The following is an 8,117-nucleotide window of genomic DNA, read 5'->3' on the forward strand; positions in this document are numbered from 1 at the left end:
TTCTCAGGGTCCCTCCGGGAGAGACTGACCAGGTCGGTGATGACAGAAGCTGTTGGCTGTCCTGGCTCGGGGCCTCGCCTCCCCTCCCCCGCCCCTTCCTGTTCCGTCCTGCTCCCTGGCCCGTTTCCATGCATCTCATTTATGCTTTTCTGCTGGGGAGCGGGCAGGGAGGAGTGACCAACACCCTAATCCACCCCCTGCTGTGGGAGACATGGATGTGGCTTGAAGGAAGATGGATGGGGGAGTGTGGCCAGTGCACTGCTCGCCCACAGTGGTCAGTGTCTCCCTGACCCCACAGGCATTGAGCTTGACCATACGACTTGCTTTGGCCAGTGGATGTAGGCGTGTCTGAGCCAGAATAGTCCACATGTTCGGTTCTTCCCCTCTTGCTCTCTCGTCCACGGTGACAACAGAGGTCCCAGGAGATCCTGGAACAAGCAGTCACTTGGAGCCAGCCGAGCCCTCTGCTAGAGTGGACTCAGTCCTCACATACTGTAACGTAAGCCTCTGAGCTGCTGGGGCTGTTTGTTACTGCAGCAAACGCTGACTACTACAACAACCCAAAGGAAAGAATAGCTAACAGTAGAATTTGAGGTGCCAAATTTATTTTGAGAGAGGATACCAACATGTCACATGACAGAGGCCATGAAATAAATGAGGAGGACACAGTACTTAGTGACATGGCAGGGGGTGGTGAGCAGGGAGGACCCAGAATCCAAACTCAAGTGACCAGTGAAAACACACGAGAGGTGGTTCTGGGGATGACATATCATCTGATCCTGGCCAGCAGGGAGTTCCAAGGGGCAGGGCTGGAGATGGAGAAGTGTTCTCTGTCTCGCCTGTGACCCTGATGGCCTTCATGTGTACGAGGCTGGTCCTCCTCCTTCTGGGAACAGGGCTGATCCATGCCCCAGCCTCCCACACGGTCAGGTGTGGGTCTGAGTGCAAGCTGGTGGCATTCAGGCAGAAGTGACGTGTCCCCCCCAGGCCTGGCCTTAAAGCCCTCCCCCGCCTGAGCCCCCAACTCTTCCTAGTCCAGTCTGGGTGAGAGGAGGGCAGAGCCATGAGAGGGGAGGAGCCTGGGACCCCCAGGGGCTGCGTGGAGCCGACAAACTGGACTGGACTCTGACCAGGTAAGATGCAAACTTGCCTGGAGTTAAACCACAGGCACCCGCTTCCCCGGGGACGGGAGGCCTGCCTTGGCCGTAGGATGAGCCTGGGGGGGGGGGGTGGGGCAGAGTGAGGCGCAACCCCCACCCCGCCCCAGCAGGTGGCCGCCTCCTGTGTCTGCAGGTCCACTTGGGCCCCACCTGCAGCTAGCACGCTCTTCTGCAGGCACCCACCTCTCACCTTCTGTGAGCCCCTCGGTCCCCGATGGCCCATGGGATGACATTTGGGTGCTGAGGCTGACCCGGCTGTGCACGGGGCTGCCGCTCACCTGCCCCTGGGTCTCCAGTGTTGCCCCCCACCGTGCCCCCACCGACGTGGTCTCAGGCGGCCTCCAGACCCCTCCCCATCCGGCACTGCCCCTCCCCCCCTTTCCCAGACCAGTGTCCTTCACAGGCCCCTAAAGGAGTCTTGAGAAATTCTGTGGCCCCCAGTACATTTTTAAGTTAACAGCTGAGGAAACAGACAAAGACCATCCAAGTCAAAGGCTCTTTATTCAGGGTGCTGGGCAGGGACTCGCGGGCAGGCAGCGGAGGGGGCGGTCTGGTGCTGGGAAGGGGGAGTCGGGGAGCCTAGGGACGCCGAGGGCCTGGGGGGCAGGGGGTGTCCAGGAGCTGCCTGGCTGTCCCGGAGCACATCTGCTCCCTCCCGTTGGTCCTGAGTTGGAAGCAGGGAGAGAAATTAGGGAAGCTGGCGGTCACAGGTCAAGTCTTATCCGTTCCCAGCTGATTTTTACTGGTTGTTATCTGGCTTCCTGGACTCGCAGATGACCGCCGTCTGGCCTTGAGCCGCTGTGACTCACAGGCCCGTCCCAGCTGGTCCTGGAGATGGCGGTTTGGCCACCCGGGCAGGTGGCTGCAGGGTGTGGGTCAGAGTTTCATCTTTTATGTTGTCTGGCCATGGTCCATGGGGAAATTCAGTCTCTAACAACTAAAATTTCTCCTCCTAAGTTTAAGTGGTAGCATCTGACATATTGTAGAAACCAACACTGAGACAATACCTCCGAGGTCATTCTTTTAACTGAGTGCCAGCGTGTGTTGTATGGGCCAAGATGAGGGTCACTCGGAATTAACTTCCTCAATGAATCGTGAACAAGGAGAGTCAACATGCTTTGTCCTGTCACCGTGTTTCAGCAACGCAATGTCATGCGTGGCTAAAGGGTGGGCTCTTTGTGAAGCGGGGGGCTGCCCCAGGCATGGTGCTCCTGGTGAGGGGTGTGTGTGTGTGTGAGAGCTCGCGTGTGAGCCCGTGAAGGAGCGTGCGTGTGCGTGCCCGTGTGTGTGTGCTGGGGGTGAACTAGACTCCATGCTCATCAGTTATCAAACAAGGATCCGGTGTGAATCAGGTAGCATGACTGACCCCATCAGCCCAGAGGTCAGCTTTCCCGTGTTTTCAGCAGACGAAGGGGCAGGTGTCACATCCTGCGGGTGGGGACCCGGCTGGGAAGCAGCTTGCTTCTTCCAGACAAGGAAACGCTACTTCTGCCCAGGGTGACGTGAAGACGCGGCCGTGCAGGAAGCTGTCCCACCCACTCACAGGTCAGAGCCTTGCCTGGGTGCTTTTCCTCCCCCCGTGTCACACCCTCGGAGGGGTGTTGAGATCAGCCGAGAAGGTGGGCACCTCTGAACTTGGAGAGTCAGTGTTGGGGTCCCCCAGGGGCTGGCTCCCTGACCACAGTTGGGGGGCCCAGAGCATCGCCTCCCCTCCTGCCCCCTCACTCGGGGTCACCCCAGAACCCCTGGGGACGTGTGCAGGCCACCAGGGATGCCGGGGCAGGGCCCCCTGTGAGCTGACTCCAGAAGGGAACACAGGGATGTTGAAGCTCTGGCACCTGGTCCCCTCCTTGTGTCCCCGGGAAAGAGTTCGGTACTTCTGTGCCCCCAGTTTGAAGGCCACCAGCCTAGAGAGCCCCCTCTGTCCTGGCCCCTCGTCCCCCGGGGTTCACCTGGCCCTGGGTACCAGCTCCTCCACTGCACGGTCACATGTATCTCAGTGCATCACATGTAGACGCATCTCCTCCGACTGCCAGCGTCCTGGGAAAAGGGGGACATAGCATTCATTCTTTTTTGTAATTGAAGAAATATTATTTTATAATAACTGCACTTAGTAAAACAAACAAACAAATCTGGAATGTACAAGACACTCTCTGTTCCCACCCCTCCCCCTCTGGGGCTGGCCCACTGAGATGACCACGTCTAGCTCTTCTCTGAGGGTCATCTCTGCTGTTCTTTGTATTTTTTTCACTGTCAAATACTTCCCTATTTAACTGGAAAGCTTTGCTGCAAACTTGCACAAAATCTAGTTGAGGTGCCCTGAATCGTGGTCCCCCAGAGGCGTTCACATCTTAATCTCCGGAACCTGTGACTATGTCACCTAGCAGAGTAAAAGGGGCTTCGCAGATGGGATTAAATTAGGGTTCTTGAGACGGGAGATTATCCTTATCAGGAGGCGGAAAGGTCAGAGAGAGAAGTGATGATGGAAACAGACCAGAGAGGGCAGAAAACGTGACGCTGCGTCTTTCAAGATGGAGAAGGAAGCCACAAGCCAAGGACAGGCAGGCGCCTGCGGGAGCTGGAAAAGGCAGGAAATGACCCTACCCTGTGCCCTCCCCGCCCCCCGCCCCAAGGAATGCAGCCTCCACACATCGATCCAGCCCGCTGAGGTTGACCCCTGACCTCTGTATCTGCAAGATAGTAAATTCGTGTTGTCTTAAGCCACTCAGTGGCGGTAATTTATTAGGAAACTAATATACTCTTGTTATCAAAATACCCATAAAACATTCTTAAGCAGCATGATTGGAGACATTTGTGTAGTGGTTACAGAAACTGGCATAACAAGACTGCATTTAAGAAAAACCAAATTAAAAATGAGACATAATTGTTTAATAATAATAAACAGCTGCAAGTACATCTTAACAAATGGAGTGGCCTCGGTCCAGAACCTTGACACTGATGTTTATTTTGCCACTTAAAAGAGTCAGATGACTTTCATCTTAGTTGCATTATTAGGGAAGTTTCAGCATTGTGTTCTTGCTGGCAGCCGCAGCACAACACATCTATCCAGACCCCGGCAGCTGGCTTCCAAGTGTCCAGGGAAAACAGGCTCCAGCTGGCTTCTGCTGTGGAAGCCTGGTCACTCCAGGAACAAACTGAGGCCCAGTGGGGGTGGGAGAGTTTGAAGGGGGACCAGTCCCACTTTCCCTCCCGTCTGCCCCCACACCACTGGGGTTTGGGGAGCCCCTAAAATGAAACCAGCACGATGCAGGCTGCTTTGCACCCTGCATCTGAACCATTGGGGTCGACACCTCGAAGAGGCACCCAGATCTGTCACATTGTCATTCTCTCTCAACTTCGCAGGACCCCCATCATCGAGGGGCTCCTCAGGACCGGCCAGCGTCCCACTCACAGCTGGGAGTGATTTGATCAGCACCAAGGGCTGAGGCTGTTTATGAGATGGAACAAAGTAAACAAAAGTTCTACTTTGTTGTTTTTTTTTTTTGGGAATGTGAAATTCCTTTGGAATGCTGTTCTTTGTGGTAAGACTGGGTTTAATTGTTGCCATTCCTGCTGCTTCTTACAAGAAAATAAAATTAATCTATGTTGGTTTCTAAAACAAATATTAAAATCCCACATAGACTGTTGAGAAAGAAGATGTTCCCAGACCAGGTCTGGGGCAGAGTGTTATTTTGTGTGGTGCCCTTTGGATCCCTTCAAGGGAGAGACTGGCACTCCTGACAAAATGCTTGAGCATGTTTCCGAGTGATTTTGATGGGCTGGAGACCCCTCTCTGAGAAGTTAGATTTACTCCACCCGAATCATTGGTCTGCCCGGGAACCGAAGGACCCTGAGCTTTGTGGGATGCTTTTACGTATATATTTATTTAAAACTTAGTCTAACAGCAATCAGCCAACCATCTTTTTTCTTTTCTCTAAAATATCTCTGGCAAGAAGAATCCACGTACAAGCTTTTATGGAACTGGTTCTCTTCCTGGCCAAATAGAAATAAAACTTTGCCACATGCTCCTGATCAATTCATTGGAGAAGTAACGCCTTATCTGTGGCCTGAGATAGTCAATGTCATTTTTTTTTATGGTATGACTCTTTGACTATAGGGACCCCAGAGGGTCAGCCATGGCATAGCCCATTCTGCCAGTCAGTAGGATGGGGAGGGGAGGGCAGTGGGGAAAGGGTTGTCACAGCAGAGAGGGAAACCCAGGTCCATACTGCTACTTCTTGGCTTACAATTTTTAGACTGATTTGTTGGCTTCTTGCTTTGAATGATTATATTTTAGCCCTTCTGCACCCTAATTTCTCCTCCTTATCCTCTCAATGTCATGATTTTTAATCAATAAATAATGTTTGTGTTATTTTGATTGAAAATAGTGCTTATAGCAAAGGCCAGTGGTAGACTATGATTACACTTCTTTTCTGATACTGCTCTATGTTTTTCCTGGCCTTTCTACATGCCTTTGTTTTTTTCCTTACACTGTTTTAATCATATCCTCATTTATTTCCAACTCTCCATCATGTCAGGTGTGTTAGTTTCCTGTGGCTGCTGAAACAAAGTACACAAACTGGGTGCCTTAACACAACAGAAATTTATTCTTTCACAGTTAAGGAGGCCAGAAGTCCAAAATCAAGGGGTCGGCAGGGCCATGCTCTCTCTGCAGAGCCTCTGGGGGAGGATCCTTCCTTGTCTCTTGCAGCTTCTGACAGTCGCTGACAATCCTTGGAGTTCCTTGGCTTGAAGCCATATCACCTCAATCTCTGCCTTAGTGGTCACATGGCATTCTCTCTGTGTCTGTCTCTCCTCTTCTTATAAGGACACCAGGCATATTGGATTAGGGCCCACTCCGACCCTGTATCACCTCACCTTAATTTGATTATATCTGCAAAGACCCTAATTTCCAAATAAAGTCGCAGTCACAGGTACCAGGGATTAGGACTTACACATATCTTTCTGGGGGACACAACTCAACCCATAACCTCACGTGTCCTATCACACTCCCCCGGGATTTCCTTCCAGAGCCCCCACCCTCCTGCTCCACGCTGGACGGGCTGCTCTCCAGACCTGCTGAAAGGATTTTCCTGGATTTCCCGACACTGTCCCCATGAGTTGGAGAGACTGTTTTAGGGACCCATGTCTTTTCCTTTCTTGATTTATCTCCTCATTTTGCTGAAGTGTGTCCTCAAGGAGTGTCCTACGAAAGGGTGCGTGGGCAGTACATTTTCTGGGTGTTTACATGCCTAAAAACAGCCCTATCCACTCTCATGCTTGATGGATAGTTTGGTCAGTGAATGAATTCTCAGCAAAAATAACTCCTGCCAGCATCCAGAGGAACTGCCCTGCTGCCTTCCAGCCTCTCGAGCTGCAGGCAGTCCATCCTCGCTCTCTGTGGGTGACATGTACTCTGTTTCTCAGAAATCTTTCAGGATCTCCTTTTCCCCCTTGATATTCTGAAATTCACGATGGTGCATCTGATGGGGGGTTTATTATTATTATCATTCATTTTTTTGGGCGCTCAGGTGGATCCTTGCAGCCTGGAAACTCGCATCCCTTCAGCTGGAGAAAGTCTCTTCTGTTACATCTTTGGCAGCCTCCTCACCCATTTTTCTCTGGCTTCCCTGGCCAGAATTTTGGGTCATATTGTGCATCTGACCTCTTCGATGGACCCTCACTGTCTCCTGTCCTTTCTTTCTTATTTCCTGTCTTCTTTTGCTGCTTTCAGAGCGACCTCATCTTTATCTCCAACCCCTTGAATTTTCAGCAGTGCTTTTATTTTAGTTTCCGAGAAGCTTTTTCTTGCACTCAGTCCTGGTTTATGGAGGCAACGTCTTCTCTGAGGACGTTAGCAGCTGGCTGCTCGACTTTGGTAAGTTCTCCTCCTTCCTTGACTCACCTGTTTCCCTCAGCATCTTTATTTTCCCCTGTGTCTTGGTCTCTCTTTTATGTCACCGGATGACCCTTGGTTGTCTGCTGTCTCCAAGAACGAGACGATAAGGATCCAGGGGGAGGTACTGACCTCGTGCTGGGGGCCCTCTAAATTCCTGAATGCAGGCAGACTGTGTCAGGGGTTCATTTTGCTCCTGAGACAGCCACCCAGGCCAGGACTGTTGCCCCCTGCCACCCCTGCCCAGCCCACCTTGGGAGCCTGGCAAAGCAGGGGTCTGGGAGTGAAGATCCCTGGTGGGGGGCGGGGGTGTCGTGCCGGCATCCACCGAGCGTCTCCTGTCCCTTGGGGCTGTGCCCTGGGTCCCCTTAACACTTTGGCCAAACCTTCTCCCCCAAGGCACAGGAGGCCAAAACCACTGAGGATTTTCAAAACTCTAGGATGTCAAGGAAGAAGAAAGAGCAGGTGCTTTTGGGATGTGTCCACAGCTGAGAAACGCCCAAGCAGGCCCCTCTCCCGGGGGAGCCAGGCAGGCTGCCCATAAATACATGCTGAGCAGGGTGAGGAAGGGTCGCCCTCTCGGCCGGCGCTGCCCTACGCTGCGCCTGGCTGACCCTCCTCCCCACCTCTAAGTGAGGGCGGGTCCTCTCTCACCTCCTCCTCCACCTGCGGTGGCCTCACCCCTTGGGCTGGAAAAACCCCTGCTGCCCCCCACCACCCGCCAGCCAGGGGCTGCGTCCTGCGTGTCCCTGCTGGGCTGTCCATCCCCTCCTCCTCCCAACCTCTCCACTCTCCACCCAGGCCCAGGGAGGACTGGGACTTCGTCCTGTCTGCTTCCTGGTCCCCAGGCCAGCGGGGAGCAGCCTCAGAGATGCTGCAGAGGGAGGGCAGGGCAGTCGTCCGCTCACCAGGGGGAGTGGGCTGGCCCCAACGGGGCCTGAGGCCGGGCGGGTCTGCAACTGAGATGACCCGGAATGGGGGAGGGGGAGGCGAGGAGGGAGCCACTTCCCCTCCCAGGCCCAGAGCGAGGGTGGCCCCTCATCCTTCCACAGGTGTTGACG

This window comes from Eschrichtius robustus, chromosome 6 (genome assembly GCF_028021215.1).
Source record: "Eschrichtius robustus isolate mEscRob2 chromosome 6, mEscRob2.pri, whole genome shotgun sequence".
NCBI lineage: Eukaryota > Metazoa > Chordata > Mammalia > Artiodactyla > Eschrichtiidae > Eschrichtius > Eschrichtius robustus.